We start from the raw sequence: 17,168 nt of genomic DNA, 5'->3' as shown, positions 1-17,168 counted from the left end.
TCACACCTCACGGCTTTGTTAAGAGTAGCACGCCACTACAAAGATCGCTCGCAATTACAAGCACAATCCCAAAACACGATCAAGGACATTACAGAATGCGTATCCCTAGGGAACCTCTTTGACAAGAAATGACCGTCAAGCACGAGTGCTTGAGGGCTTGAAAGAAAATATAAAGTATACAAAGTTAAACACAATATTCCCAGACTACGCTATACGAAGTCCCGTGTTTGGATGTCTCAAAAAAATAAAAAATAAACCGGTTTACGACCTCAAGACAAAGGTCGCCGTTGATACCTATGCATAGTCCCCTAATCAAGGACCCAGGTAGTGGCAAAATTGAGCTGTAAGGACTAACTCAAAACCATAAAGGATGATGACCACAAGACAATGGTCCGTCTAAGCATGTTGTCAACCCACATTCAGGTTGCAACTAAATCCGAGCATCCCTCGAAAGAATTCGCTCCTGCAAGAATAAATGAAAAGAAATTCTCAAAAGAAATCACAAGAAAAGAAATGAAATAGGGACTTGCCCCCCTCAATCGGGCAAGATCGCGGCACACGAATCCCAAATCGAAAAGACGAATTCAGGTTCGCTCACCTCCAGCGAGCGGGGCGTCCACCCTTAGCGGACAGGGCTCACCCACCTTCAGCGGGCGGGGTCTGCGTCACTAGCCGCGCAGGTCCTCAGTTTTTGACAAAAATAAAGTCTTCAAATTTAAAATAGGCTCGCCATCTTCAGCCGGCGGGGTCTACGGCGCAAACCACGTAGGTCCTTATTTTCAAAAAAGCAAAACAAATTTCAAAATAGATTCGTCCACTTCTATCGGACGGGGTGTCCACCCTCAGCGGACAAGGTTCGCCATCTTCAGCCGGCGGGGTCTACGTCACAAACCGCGTAGGTCCTTATTTTCAAATTTCAAAAACAGATTCGTCCACTTCTATCGGACGGGGCGTCCACCCTCAGCGGACAGGCTCGCCATCTACAGCTGGCGGGGTCTGCGTCACTAACCGCGCAGGTCCTTAGTCGCTGCAGCGATAACTTTTGCTGGATTTTCCTTCGTTTTACGTCCTATAAAAACAAGGGTGCTGGATTTTCCTTCGTTTTACGTCCTATAAAAACAAGGGGGTTTTCTCGTTTAGCTAGCCCTGAAAATGAGAATCTTTAAAAAAAAAAAAAAACGTTTTTACCTCGTGATTGGGCTTGGCCAGGCCCAATTACACTTTATAGCTTTGATTTCGAAAACATCTATAGCTACTCCCAATGACAAAGTGAGGGAGTTTCTACGCCTCTTTAGATACTTCCAATGACAAAGTGAGGGAATATTCTATACTATCCGTTGACAAATCCCAATGACACGTGAGGGATATGTCGACATTTCAAGTGATGACCCTTAAGTCAAATGTTATCACTCGGGGGCTCGTGAGACCCTCGCAAAACAGGTCACATACACCATGGCTTGTGTGACGCACTCCGTCTAATACTTTGACCATCGTCTTACTCCAAGACTCAGTCAAAGTGGGGGCTAACTGTAGACACCTACTTTTGTCCCCATTCCCGCAAGGGAAAGGTTCGATGATGAAAGCATAAAAACTCCACTTGACAACGCATCTCCTATAAAATAAACGAATCTCGATTCCCCATTTCATTTCACCCGAAACCTGCTATTTATGGAAACCTGCTAAAAATAGTAACTGCCGTAAAAGGTAGCTTCTAAAAGTGGCAAATCATAAAAGATAGAAACCTGTCAGAATTAGGTGTTGCATTCCAACATAAATCCTAAATGAGATAGAAAACTGCGAGAATCCTATTCCTAATATGATTCGGAAATAAGAGTTACGTATTAATTAAAATCCTAACGAGCCTAGAGTTCGTAACGGGCCCAGACGCATTCCGTCATGAAATTGATACGCATTAAAAGACTCGATTAAGTCTCAAACACTATGGATTTCAGGAATCCGAATCTGACTAAGAAAACGGCCCAAACAGCAATTTCAACGCCCAGCCCTGGGCGCTGAAATTGCCTGGATCATATTTTCAACGCCCAGAGCTGGGCGCCGAAACCTTCGGCGCCCAGGCCCGGGCGCTGAAAATACCTGGGTACGTGTTTTTTCCTAATTCTTTGTGGATTAGAACTCTGCAATTCTATCTTTCCACGAACTCTTCCCTATAAATAGCCCCCTAAATTCGACGTGAAAGAACACACAACAACACACAATTATATTCTGAGTATTGACTCCAACCCTTAGCCTAAGCCTCTCGCTGCGAAATTGTTCACGAGTTCTGTCGCAATCGATCCATAAACCGAACAGAACGTATCCTGTCCCATAAAAAGGAGAAATAGCAAAGTCAAAGTGGTTAGTTTTTTGAGAACCGTGACGCACCTCTCAAGGGTGCGTCGTAATGTGTCCCTTTTCGATGATTTAACTGCTTTCCTCGCCCTTTTTGTGAACTGTTAAACTAACCTAATCTGATTGTTCTATCACGCTTAACAAATATAATATTTTTGGGAAATCGGATTATGATGCTAGGTCCCTTAATGCTATTTAAATCAGATAATCACGATCGAATTAGTATTATATGTTGCATATTGCTAAAATCAACTCAGATTAGTTTAATAGTTAACGCATGTCCCTTCAATTATTTATGCTGAGCTAGTAAGGATATCCTGCCTCTGGAGTTATCAACGAGCGAAGTACTCCTCTCGGTAGTTACAGTCCCCCGAACCCTCAATCTCTAACTTGCGAGTGTATATTGAGAGATCCCCACACCAGGGATCACAAGGGAACCTACGGCCGTCGTGGTCAAACATAATTGCACTCCCTTTATGTCACGATAACCGGGTTTTGTCAGTTTTTCTCATTGTCGTTAAAAACTGAATGGCGACTCCTATATTACTAGTCAATTGGGTGTATACTCACAGGAAATCCAATTACACTTGATTGAATAAAAAGAATCGTCACACCCACGATGGACAAGGTCACGCATTAGCCTCGCGCTTTTTCGACCCCCTCACAGATGTTATGTTAGTTGCAGGAAGAAAATATAATGAAAATGTTATGTTAATACTGGTTTATTGATTGAGACGTGTGAATGCCTGGTTATAGTGTAATTTATATCCCCTACACTTTCTAGGAATGGGTAGTGTTGTTGAATTGTAATTTATGTCATTGAAATGTGTTTTCCACCCGTCAAGTATTCATACATCAGTTTCTGTTAATAACTTATTAACTTCTACCCATCAAGTACTAATACATCACAAAATGTGTTTTCCACCCATCGGTTTGCAAAGTTATAATGACATTTCTGTTTTATACTCAGGGCGTTGGAAGAGCTGGATCATTCAATCTTCCAAGGTAGATTATTGCATGTTACGCCAGCAAAAGCAAAAAGACCTGTCATCTAATCAAGGGTAAGCGTCCTGTAGTGTTTTCCTTTGGTTTTATCTGATTGTTACCAAATCTAAAGAGATGATTGCATGTCATGCTTGGGTAAGCAAAAGATTCTTTTGAATCACAAGGAAGTGTCACTTTCCGGGTTGTTCATAATCCACATAGCCAGTTTGGTAACATTTTGGAAATGGAAAGTTTGAAGCACAGAGAAACATATATGACTGTATGAGATGCCCAAGGGGAAACCTTGTTTTGCATCTCAACAAAAATTAGCATGCCATGAAAAATGAATTGACTAGTTTCTTATGGCGTGTGATTTCTAGTGGCCTGGAAACCCATCAATGAAGTTGTAAAACATATCTTATTTGTGTGAATGCTCATATTGTGGTTGTTAGTGTAGTCATTGGCATAGGACAATCAATTGTGGTTGAAATCTGGTCTGCTGTCTATCCTTCACGTTTTTTTCTTTGGTTATTTGTATTTCTCAATTCCATTTTGTTGTATTTCAGTCACGCTCTCTATTTGTGAAGAACTTGAACTTTAAGACAGCTGATGAAAATTTGAGGAAGCATCTCAGTGAAAACATGAAAGGAGGAAGGATTTTAAGCGTCAAAGTGAGCATGTCATACTCTATTACAATTTGAATTCTTTTACTTGCGGTTTAGCTTATGAATATTCACTTTATTTTCTCCCATCCAGATAAAAAGGCACTTGAAAATGGGAAGAATGTATCGATTGGATTCGGGTTTGTAGAATTTGATTCTGTCGAGACATCAACAAATGTTTGCAGGGACTTACAGGTGAAGTATTTATTATTTATGGCATGTTTATCATTGTTTTGCTTAACTCCTTACAACTTATATTAAACATGTTAATAACTGCTGCATTGAATTTGCTGGTAGAGCCCTCTTAGTTTCTTCTACTATTTTAGTTTATATTAAGACATAATAACCTAATGTGTTTTCCCGGAATCAGTGTCATGTCAAGCGCCGATATTTTGTTATTATATATTATAATTCTCAGCTATTTTTTACATATAAGAGTTCACTCCATTCCTGACAACAATCAGTTTGGAGAAGCTTATTCTTCGTACTGATTCATCTTCTTTGGTATCTGTCTATGCTGCCTCTTATTTTTTGGGGGGTCAATCTAACATCATTAAGCTTTCTGTCTGAAGAAGCTAGAGTAACAGGTCAAGAAATAAACTTTAGGGTACTGTTTCCAATTTGTATTGTTGTCTTTTGAGTCAAGTTTCTGCAAGTATTGGACCATAAAATTAAGATATTTAGCTGGCCACAAAAACCCATATTATGTTACTATCGTCTTTCATGACAATGGATGTTCATGTATTTTCTTTTCTTTTAATACTTGCATGTATTTTTCTAGGTTACATGAAGGGACATTTGGTCACATAGAAAATAAGAAGGTAAAGTAGGACATGAATTATTTATATTTGTAGGAATTGAATCGAGGTGTCAAATCGGGTCATTGGTTCTGTTTCGGTTCGGGTTCATCGGTTCGGGTTGAAATCGGTTTATTTTGTTATCGGTTCGGTTCGGGTCGGGTTGAAAAATTAACGGTTCGGTTCGGGTTCGGGTTATGTGTTACGGGTTCATATCGGGTCGGGTTCATATCGGGTCGGGTTCATAACAGGTCGGGTTCGTATCGGGTCGGGTTCATATCGGGTCGGTTCATACCTGGTCGGGTCATAAACGGGTTAAGTCGGGTTCATATCGGTTCAGGTTCATATCGGGTCGGGTTCATAACGGGTCGGGTTCATATCAGGTCGGGTTCATACCGGGTCGGGTCAGATCGGGTCGGTTTGTAGTCGGGTCGGGTCAATTCAGTTCGGTTTGTTAACGGGTTTAGCCGGATTGTAATCGGGTCGGAATCATATCGGGTCGGGTTCATATCGGGTCGGGTTCATGTTTAGTCAGATCAATTCGGATACAAATTACAAACAATGTCGAGTTATTACTAAAATCACAACTAATGTTATTTCTTTTTTGACGAACAACTAATGTAGTAATGTTCACTATCCAATTAATTTCATAAACTTAATTAAGAAAAGTCTGTCAATGTCTTTTATTATGTCATGTAATATTTACCAATCAAATGATTCAAATGGAATCAAAATCATCTATGCCCTCCCCCACCATGCTAGAGTATTACGAAATATGTATTGATGAACTAAATACTAATAATGTAGTAATTAATAATCGATAATGATGAATTAATACGTAATGAATTTGTAAAGTTTGTAAATACAAGTTTGTCATATATTCATATTGGTTTAAACAACAACGAGACTAACATGTTTATTAACGAAACGAGGCAAACAAGTTCAATTGGTAATGAATTAAGTCGATTCAATTAAAATAGCACAGTTTTTCGATTAGTTCTTAGGTTACAAGCTTATAAGCTTATAAGGTATTGAATTAGATCAATTTAGTTTAATGATCCATTAGACGATTAGTCAGTTGAATACGAGTCAATAAAAGAGTGCACATTCAATTCTACAAGCCTATAACTATACAATAATATAGCTATATTGGAAATACATCTAATAAAGAACATGTTTAGTTACTTAGTCGGTTGATAAACAACAGTTCGAATACTCGGTTGAACAACGCACATTGAATTATATCTTTTGTTTATAAATGTTTAAGAAGTACAATTGCTTACGAATTATATCATTTGATATCTTAGCATTTCGGCTCTGTTTGGTTTGACGGAAAATATTTCAATAAAAACTTATTTTTGAGGCGGGTTATGAACGGTTTGAATTAAACGGGGTGTAAACGGGTTGTAAACGGTTCGGGTTGTAAACGGTCCGGGTTGAAACAGTTCGGGTTGTAAACGGTTCGGGTTGAAACAGTTCGGGTTGTGAACGGGTTTTCCCCGGGTTGAAACGGTTCGGGTTGAAATAAATCGGGTCATTAACGGTTTTCGGGTCGATTCGGTTCGGGTAGAAACGGTTTCGGGTTGACGCATGCCGGTTTGTTATCGGGTATCGGGTCTTAATCGGTTTAATATTTTCGAGACGGTTCGGGTTCGGGTTGAATGTTATCGGTTCGGTTAGTTTTCGGGTTCCAACTAACGGGTTATTAACGGTTCGGGTTCTTAACGAATCAGATTAACCCAGCGGGTTCAACGGTTCGGGTTGAGATTTGACAGCCCTAGAATTGATGAGTGACATTTATGTCACTCTTAGGATAGTATTTTGCCTTTTTTTTATTCTTGTCTTTGGTTTTGTTTTCCTCCCCTTTTATGCTCATATTAGTCGCTTTTGCTCTTGCATGCTTAGTTGACTCGGTTTCTCCTAATTACCGTCCTTTCGCCTCGTTTTTCTTAATTTTTGTCAAGCTTTTGCTTTTCACGGGTTTGTAAATGTGTAGGAAAACGAGTAAAAAAGATTGAAAAGTCAACAGAAGTCAACGGTATCAAGGAAAGCTCGAAGTGGAAGAAGGGAGTCAAGGAATCAAGAACCCAAGATGTTGGGCCGAACTTAAGAAGTGTTCAGCCGAACCGAAGCAGAACAGCCTGAAGCAATCAAGAACAGAGTTAGGCTAAACATTCCCAAAAGTTCGGTCGAACTTACCTATGTTCGGCCGAACCTCCCCAAATTGTTCGGCCGAACCACGCAATTAGTGGTTCCTGTTTCCTCCCAGGTTCGGCCGAACATGCCTTATGTTCGGCCGAACTTGCCTCTTAGTTCGGCCGAACTTTCTCAATGTTCGGCCGAACCTGCTGCCAGCGCTGAGCCGTTTTTCGGGACTATTTAAAGCATTTTAGGAGCTTTTAGAAAACCTAGTTTTTTACAAAAGTAGTCTGAAATTAATTTTAGAGAGAGAAAGGAGGAGAACTTCATTCATTGCTCATTGTATTGCTTGGGATTCTCTCTAATCTTGGATTTGAAGCTTCATTGTAAAAATTCTCAACTCTTATTTCCATTTAATGTCATTAATTTCTGAATTTTCTTACTTTTGTCTCTTATTTTCTCAATAATCAAAAACCCCCAAAAATAGGCACTTTTATATTTTTCCTTCCTACTTGTTTGATTGTTTAGCTTTTCCTAATCCTTTATGATTAGACTTACTAGTTTCTTTGCTAATCTCTTGAGATTTGGTGATTTTGATTGTATTGTGGATGATGGTTTTGCCTATAGATTTGATTGCCATGATGAAACTAGCTTGAACTATTCGGTTAGGGATTTTTGCTTTGATTATTCGGAAATGCATACTCCCATTGAATTTATCATGTTGAAATTTGTAGTCAAGTCCATGAGTGAGTAGTTCACATCTAGGGGTTTGGGTGTAGCCTAGGGTTTTCATGTATGGGGTTTTAAGGTAGGATTTGCTAGTTTTGCAATTAAATGTTTAAGTTGGGGGGTCCTCGTTGCTTGCTTGGTTAGACGTAACTTTGCTTGGTCAATGGAACGCAATTCATTGATTTGGCAAGGGATTGTAAGTCATTGCATTGTATGATTTCGATCGAATTTATTTTGATTGATTCTTAGGCCTTGGGTTGACTGCGAAAGCATGATTCGTTGCTTGAGAATATTAAAGATCGATTCCCTTTTCAATTTGTCTTTGCAAGTTTAGTTAATCCCCAAATCCTTATTCTCCCATTGCATGTATCCCTTGGTGAACCCCAATCCCCTAGTGTTTTTAATCCTTGTTTAACATTCTAATCGCTTAGTTTGAATTTTTTTTTTTTTTCAACAACCAATCCCTTTTCGAATTAGCTTATGTTAACATTTCTAGCTACGGAACTCGCAATTCCCTGTGTATATCGACCCTTTGCATGCCACTCTACTTGATTCTTGTGGTTAGTTTAGGTATTTAAGTTGATTCAGGTGTAAGACTAGCAACGACTTAGTTTTTACCTTTATCAAATTGGCGCCGTTGCCGGGGAGTTGCGGCTCAGTTTAGTAGCTTTTAGTGTATAAGTCTAGTTCTTTTAATTTCTTTCCTCTTTTCCTTTTTGATTGTCAATTCTGATGTTTGCTTGAGTGTGCATGCCAAGAATTCTTAGAGAATCTCCCCTCATTCCTCAAGATCCGGAAATTGAGCGGACATTTCGTGCTAGGCGACGAAGCTTGCAACGAGAATCTAACAACATTGATTATCAAGAGGAACCCATTTTTCCTTTTAAGCACGAAGAACTAGAATATTCGGACGGAGAGACGCAAAGTCTCCGATCTTTCAAGAGTAGTTCAAGTGATACATTTCAAATGGCGCATGATTTGAGGAGTTATGGTGCCCCCGGGGCCTATGAGGCAAAAAGTGCCATCTCACTTCCGGCCTTGGAGGCTACCGATTTTGAGTTACGGCCCGCACTTATTGGGATGGTTCAAAGGAGCCAATTTACCGGGTCGAGACTTGAGAGTCCAAGAGAGCATCTAACGACTTTTGTCGATTATTGCTCCACGGTGAAACACAATGGGGTAACCCAAGAATACATTCGAATGGAACTCTTCAAGTTCTCCTTGATCGGTAATGCAAGAAAGTGGCTCGATGACCTCAAGACAAACTCATTGACCTCTTGGAATGAGGTGACGGAGGCATTCATCAACAAATATAGTAGCCTCGCACAAACCGCGGACTACCAGTCCAAGATGATGACATTAAAGGAAAGGACCGATGAAACCCTTCAAGAGTCATGGGAAAGATTTAATGAGCTTCTTCGCCAATGCCCACATCATGGCATAGAGATGGGGGTGCTTCTCCATTGCTTCTACCACGGACTTTCTAAGGCTTCTACGACGGCCCTAGATGCGGGAGCCGGGGGGCCAATCATGAAGAAGAGCTTAGAAGAGGTTTTTGACATCATTGATGATGTGGTCCAAAATTGTGAAGATTGGAACGATGATAGAAGAGAATGTGACAAGAAAGGAGGAAGGTACGACCTTGAGCCGATCCATGCTTTGAGCACCAAGTTTGATGCTCTCGTTACACAACTTTAAAGGTCCAATTCTATCCCTTCTTGTCCTTCTACTCCCCAATCCCCTTCTAGTGTCATGTCTTGTGCTTTGTCTTGTGATTATTGTGGTTCATTTGAGCATCCCTCTTCATATTTCCATCCTTTCGACCAACCCATGGAACAAGTTAATGCGTTTAATAATGCAAACAACCAACGGTTTGATCCTTATTCCAACACCTATAACCCCGGTTGGAGGCACAACCCAAGGTTTAGTTGGAAGGATGATCAAACCCAAGGTCAAAATCAATTTCAAAACCATGGGAATAGTCGAAATCAAGGCAACTATGAAGGTGGAAGTTCAAGCTATTATGGGGGTCCAACGAATCAAAACTATGCCCAAAATTTTCAAAATCAAGGTCAATCTTCAAATTTCCAAAGACCACCACCACCACAAAGCTATCAAAGTCAAGGGAGCTACCAAGGTCAATCCTCCTCTTCTTCACAATTTCAAAAGCCACCTCCACCACAAAACTTTCAAAATCCTCCTCCCTGTTTTTAAAGACCACTCCTTAATGTTCCACCTCCTCAAGAGTCCAATATTGAAATAATGTTGAAAACTTTCATGACTCAAGTCAACCAAAAGTTTGATTCCATAGCCACCCATAATAAAATGCTTGAAACACAAATTGCGCAATTGTCTTCCTCTAATGCTTCAAGAGTTCCGGTTCTTTACCCCCTCAAGGGATTAGTCCCGGTGAGACCCATCAAGCCAATGCTATTGTGACAAAAAGTGGGAAAAACCTTGTGAATTCAACTACTAAGAGTCAAACCCAAGGAAAGAGTGAGCCCATTGATGAGAGTGAGCCTATTGTTGATACCACCATAGATGAGGAAGAGGTTGTGGTGAGTGAACCAATGGTTGTTGAAGTTCCAAAGAGAGTGGTCCCTCCTTACAAGCCCAAATTGCATTTCCCATCTCTTTTTGCCGGAGCTAACCTTGATGATCAATTTGCAAAATTTCAAGAAGTGCTCAAGAACCTTTATGTGAACATTCTTTTTGCCGAAGCCCTTAGGAAAATGCCTACTTATGCCAAGTTTTTGAAGGAGATCCTAACCAAGAAGAGGGTTGTGGATGTGGTTGAGACTATTAGCCTACCCGAAAGTTGTAGTTCTATTATCCAAAATAAGTTGCCCACCAAATTGAAAGATCCTGGGAGCTTTTCCATCCCTGGTGCAATTGGGGAACTTGTCATAGATAAAGCCCTATGTGATTCGGAAGCAAGTGTGAGTGTAATGTCATTCTTTATTTTTCAAAGGTTGAATGTGGAGGATTTGAAGCCTACCCAAGTGTCCCTCCAATTAGCCGACCGTTCGGTGAAGCTTCCATTGGGAAAGGTAGAGGATGTGCCAATGAGCATCGGGAAGTTCTTTATTCCCGTAGATTTTGTGGTCTTAGAAATGGAGGAGGACCCTAATGTCCCAATCATCTTAGGAAGACCTTTTCTTGCCACCGCAGGAGCAATCATAGATGTGAGAGGTGGTAGACTATCCCTTAGTGTGAGGGATGAGAAAATTGAGTTTCAACTTAACCAAATTATGAGATGCCCCTCCCATATGGATGATTGTAAAAGAATTGATATCCTTGATGAGATTGTCAATGAGTCTATGAGCATGCATATGCATTCTACTAATGATATGTTCTTGAGTATGTTCTTGTGCATGACCCCAATGAATGTAATGCCACCATGGAGACTCAAGAGATGCTTTTAGCAATGGATTGTGAAGAGCCCTTGGTGTCCGTTGAGACCACCAAGGAGGTAAGCAAGCTTGAACTCAAACCCCTCCCCTCTACTCTCAAATATGCTTACCTTGATGATACGAGTCCGGTAATTGTCAATGCTAAACTCAATGATGAAGATCTTTCCAAACTCTTAAATGTTTTGAGAAAATATAAAAAGGCCATTGGGTATAGCATTGGTGATTTGAAAGGAATTATCCCGGATTTTTGCATGCATCGAATTGTTCTTGAAGAAGGTCATTAACCTTCCATTGAGGCTCAAAGGACATTGAATCCCAACATGAGGGAAGTGGTATGGAAGGAAGTGGTAAAACTATTGGATGCGGGAATCATTTATCCGATTTCGGATAGTAAGTGAGTTTCCCCCGTCCAAGTAGTACCCAAAAAGGGGGGAATGACCGTCATTAAGAACAATAATGATGAGTTGATCCCCACTAGGGTTGTGACCGGTTGGCGCATGTGTATAGATTATCACAAACTAAATACCGCCACCCGAAAAGACCACTTCCCTCTACCATTCATTGATCAAATGTTGGAAAGGCTTGCCAAGCACAAATATTTTTGTTTCTTGGATGGATATTCGGGATTCTTCCAAATTCCCATCCATCCAAGTGACCAAGAAAAGACAATATTCACATGCCTGTGAGGGGGTCGAAAAAGCACGAGGCTAATGTGTGACCTCGTCCCTCGTGGGCGTGACGTTGTCAGATCAAATGTAATTGGATTTCCTGTGAGTTTACACCCAATCGACTAGTAATATAGGAGTCGCCATTCAGTTTTTAACGACAATGAGAAAAACTGACAAAACCCGGTTATCGTGACATAAAGGGAGTGCCATTATATATGTTTGACCACGACGGCCATAGGTGTTAGGTTATGATACATATGAATAAACATAGATCATGCAGAAAAACCATAATGCCAGGAAACATATTATTTACACATAATCATACAGCATAATTTAGATGCATACACTTTGTAGCGTGCCCTCCCTAGCTGCGCCCGAACCGAACAAGAACAAGTCTTTAGGACTCCAAGTGTCGTCCCTCCGTAGATAGTCCACAGCACGTCCGGATCCGCCTTAATCTTGACCAACTAGAATCGCCCTTAAGGTTACTAGGAATTTCGGCTATTTGGGTTGCAAGTGTTTGGCTGATTTTGCTTGAAAATCTTACCTTTTGAATACTTCAAATCTCGATGTAAATATGTGACCCTAGGCACCTATTTATAGAGTTTATGGAAAGGAATTATAATCCTACTAGGATATGGATTTATTAATTAGAATCCTATTAGAACTCTAAATAATAAATTTAATCTTTTAGGATTAGGATTTAATCAATGCACGAATTCCGATAGGATTAGGATTCGTTACGAACACGAGCGTCGCACGACCACGAGGGAAGCACGCACCGCGCAGGCCTTGTGGCCCACACGCATGAGCGCTACCTCGCAGCCCACGAGCACGCTCAGCGCGCGCGCTTGCAGCCTTGCTGGGCCTGGCCTTGCGCTGGGCCTGGCGAGGCTTGTGGCCTTCGTGTTGGGCGCTCGGCTTGCGGGGCGTTGGCCTGGCTTCGTGCTGGGCCTTCGTCTAGCAAGCCTCGTCCGATGCTAATTCGTACGATGCGCTTCGGATTAAATTCCCGGTTCCGGAATTCATTTCCGATACGAACAATATTTAATATTTCCGATTCCGGAATTAATTTCCGTTTCGAAAAAATATTTAATATTTCCGTTTCTGGAATTATTTTCTGATTCCGATAATATTTCCGATTCTGACAATATTTCCGTTTCCGGCAATATTTCCGATTCCGGCAATATTTCCATTTCCGATAATATTTTCCGATACGTACCATGTTTCCGTTTCCGGCAACATCTACGACTTGGATAATATTTATATTTCCGATACGATCCATATTTCCGTTTCCGGCAATATCATCGTTTCCGGAGTATTCACTTCTTGCTTGTGACGATCTCAGCTCCCACTGAAACCAAGATCCGTCGATTTCGAATATCCATAGATGGAGTATTTAATTCCATTAAACACTTGATCCGTTTACGTACTATTTGTGTGACCCTACGGGTTCAGTCAAGAGTAAGCTGTGGATTCATATAATTAATTCCACTTGAACTGAAGCGGCCTCTAGCTAGGCATTCAGCTCACTTGATCTCACTAAATAATTAACTTGTTAATTAATACTGAACCGCATTTATTAGACTTAATATTATATGCATACTTGGACCAAGGGCACTATTTTCTTCAATAGGTTCCCTTGTGATCCCTGGTGTGGGGATCGCTCAACGTACACCCGCAGGGCAGAGATTGAGAGTTCGGGGACTGTAACTACCGAGAGGAGTGCTCATCGATAATACTCCAGAGGCAGGTTATCCTTACTAGCTCAGCATAAATAATTGAAGGGACATGCGTTAAAATATTAAACTATTCTGAATTGATTTTAGCAATATGCAACACATAATACTAAATCGATCGTGATTATCTTATTTAGATTGATTTAAGGTACCTAGCATGATAATTCAATTGTCCAGGGTATTATCTTATTAGGCGTGATAGATCAATCAAATTAATAGTTTGACAATTTTATAAAAGGGTGATGAAAGCGATTAAATCATATGAGGGACACATTACAACGCACCCTTGAGAGGTGCGTTGTGGTTCTCAGAAAACTAACCACTTGGCTTTGCTATTTCTCCTTTTATTTATCGAATCTCGGGTTTCCAAGCAATGTCCAGTATTTAGGCTTAATTCATCGAGCTAAAAGGGGCAGGATGCGTTCTGTTCGACTTTTGGTTCGATTGCGACAGTACGCCGGATCAATTTCGCAGCGTTGAGGCTTAGGCTTAAGGCTAGAGTTAATACTCAGATTATGGAATTGTGTGTTATTTTCACGTCGGTTTTAGGCTGTATTTATATGAAAAGAGTGTGTTGAAAGATAGATTTTAAGATACGTATCCAAAAAGAATCCGGAGATAAAAGGCCCTAGGCACTTTCAGCGCCCAGGGCTGGGCGCCGAAGGTTTCGGCGCCCAGATCCAGGCGTTGAAAATGGGATCTGGGCCGAGTTCTTGTCATATTTGGACTCTTAGAACACGGAGCGTTTTGGGAGATTTATCCGAGTCTTTTAGTGCGTATTAACTTATGACGGAATGCGTCTGGGCCCGTTACGAACTCTAGGTTCGTTAGGAATTTAATTAATACGTAACTCTTATTTTCGAATTATACCAGGAATAGAATTCCTTTGTAAATTCTATCTCTTTTAGGATTTATGTTGGAGTGCAACACCTAATTCTGACAGGTTTCTATCTTTTTATGATTTTGCCACTTTTAACAACTACCTTTTACGGCAGTTACTATTCTTAGCAGGTTTCTATAAATAGTAGCTTTGGTTGAAATGAAAGGGTGACTGAGATTCGTTATTTTATAGGAGATGCGTTGCCAAGTGGAGATTTATGTTCTCATCATCGAACCTTCCCTTCTGGGAATGGGGACAAAAGTAGGCGTCTACAGTTAGCCCCCACTTTGACTGAGTCTCGAGATGAGACGATGGTCAAAGTACTAGACGGAGTGCGTCATACAAGCCATGGTGTATGTGACCTGTTTTGCGAGGGTCTCACGAGCCCCCGAGTGATAACATTTGACTTAAGGGTCATCACTTGAAGTGTTAACACATTCCTCACGCGTCATTGGAATTTGTTAACTGATAGTATAGAAACTCCCTCACTTTGTCATTGGAAGTATCTAAAGATGTTTTCGAAATCAAAGCTATAAAGTGTAACTAGGCCTGGCCAATCCCAATCACGAGGTAAAACGTTTTAAAGATTCTCATTTTCAGGGTTAGCTAAACGAGAAAACCCCCTTGTTTTTATAGGACGTAAAACGAAGGAAAATCCAGCACATCGCTCTTTTTTGGAAAAGCGGAAAACCAATCCTTTGATTTTTGGAAAAGGGAAGCCATCCTTTGATTTTTGGAAAAGGGAAACCATCCTTTGATTTTTGGAAAAGGGAAACCATCCTTTGATTTTTGGAAAAGGGAAACCATCCTTTGATTTTTGGAAAAGGATAAACCAGGAAAAGTTATCGCTGCAGCGACTAAGGACCTACGCGGTTAGTGACGCAGACCCCGCCCGCTGAAGGTGGGCGAGCCTGTCTGCTGAGGGTGGACACCCCGTCCGATAGAAGTGGGCGAATCTGTTTGGATGTTTTGAAAATAAGGACCTACGCGGTTTGTGACGTAGACCCCGCCTGCTGAACGTGGGCGAGCCTGTTTTTGTTTTGAAGATTTTATTTTCTTTTCATTTTCGAAAACTGAGGACCTGCGCGGTTAGTGACACAGACCCCGCCCGCTGAAGGTGGGCGAGCCTTGTCCGCTAAGGGTGGACACCCCGCCCGCTGGAGGTGAGCGAACCTGGATTCGTCTTTTCGATTTGGGACTCGTGTGGTTCGTGGCGCGATCTTGCCCGATCGAGGTGGGCCAGTCCTTATTTCATTTGTTCTTGGGATTTCTTTTGAGAATTTCTTTTTATTCATTCATGTAAGAGCGAATTCTTTCGAGGGATGCTCAGATTCAGCTGCAACCTGAATGTGGGTTGGTAACGTGTCTAAACAGACCATCGTTTCGTGGTCGTATACCTTTCGTGGTTTTGAACAAGTCTTTACGGCTCATAGGATGTATGTCACCGTTTAGAACTGGCCTAGTTATGCCATTACTTGGGTCCTTGTGAAATGACCGGTGGGACCATATGTGAATGTTAATGGAGACCTTTTGCTTTGAGGTCGAGTTCATTTTTGAATTCGTCCAAGCACGGGACGTAGCTTGGAAACGTTGTTTCAACTTGCATCCCCTTTTTGAAACGCATATTCTCTTTCTTTCGAGCCCCCAAGCATTTGTACTTGGTGGTCGTTCTTTGCCAAGAGAAGTACGTATTTTATAACGTCCTTAATCGTGTTTGGGATCGTGCTCGTAAGTGCGAGCGATCTTTGTAGTGGTATGCTACTTTGATGAAGTCGTGGAGTGCGACTTCATTTTCCGGGCGACAAAGTTTGCTTCATTTTTAAAAAATTAATACATCGAGCTTACTTTGGCCCGGATAGATCTTTTTGACAAATAAACGCTTTTTGAGAAACCAACGACTTGATTTTTTTTTTGTGTTTCGAAGAATGACCTTGATTATTATTTTTTCTATATTGCCATGAAAAATTTACACATATTTTTTTCTTGAGATGAGTCTAAGTTTCGACAAGCTTTAACATTTGTTTTCACTATTCGGGCTCTAAAGGTGCTTTGGGCTTGATCTTGATTACAACAGGGCCTCGTGTCTACTAACACGGTTTTAAGTCCTTTCCTGCTCCGCGTTTTGAAGGATCCGGGCCTTGGGCTACATTTCCGGCGCCCCTGGCCAGGCGTTAAAAGGTTCGGCGCCCAGCCTTGGGCGCTGGAAATTCTATTTTGGCCGTTTTTCTTAGTTCCGGATTTCTTAACGCGTTTCCGAATGGGATTAGGATGTCACTTGATGCTTTCGTGTATATATAGGGGTTAAGTACGTCTTTCTTTTTCACCACTCTCAATCTTCCTCTCTTTTGCAATTGCTTAGCTTTATTCTTCCCAACTCTTGCCATGTCGATTCCTCCCTTCTCCCTCCAACGAGTTGTTAGGCGCTGGCTAAGAGCCATTAATCCCACAGAAAAGGCTTTGTTGAAAGGATACCACTTAGAGGCATTCTTAGGCTTACAACAAATTAATATTGATTATAATTTTCTGTATGCGGCCCTAAACTTTTGGGATTCTGATCACCATGTTTTTGTCTTTCGGTGCAATGAAGTATGCCCTTTGCCAGATGAATTTGCCGCGATCCTTGGTTATCCTACCAATGCTACTCCTTCTACCCCTGGCACTATTGGAGAGGGTAAAACAACTATAGGGACTTTCCTAGGACTAGATGCTAACATGCTCGCTGAGATCGTTGTGGGTGATAAGGTTAATTTGGCAAAGCTTGTAAAACATCACTTCAGCACTTGTATTCTGCTTGTTGAACCACTATTT

The sequence above is a fragment of the Spinacia oleracea genome, chromosome 5 (assembly GCF_020520425.1).
Source record: "Spinacia oleracea cultivar Varoflay chromosome 5, BTI_SOV_V1, whole genome shotgun sequence".
In the NCBI taxonomy this organism is placed as follows: Eukaryota; Viridiplantae; Streptophyta; class Magnoliopsida; order Caryophyllales; family Amaranthaceae; genus Spinacia; species Spinacia oleracea.
The sequence above is the reverse complement of the archived record's forward strand: the minus strand, read 5'-3'. Positions refer to the sequence as shown.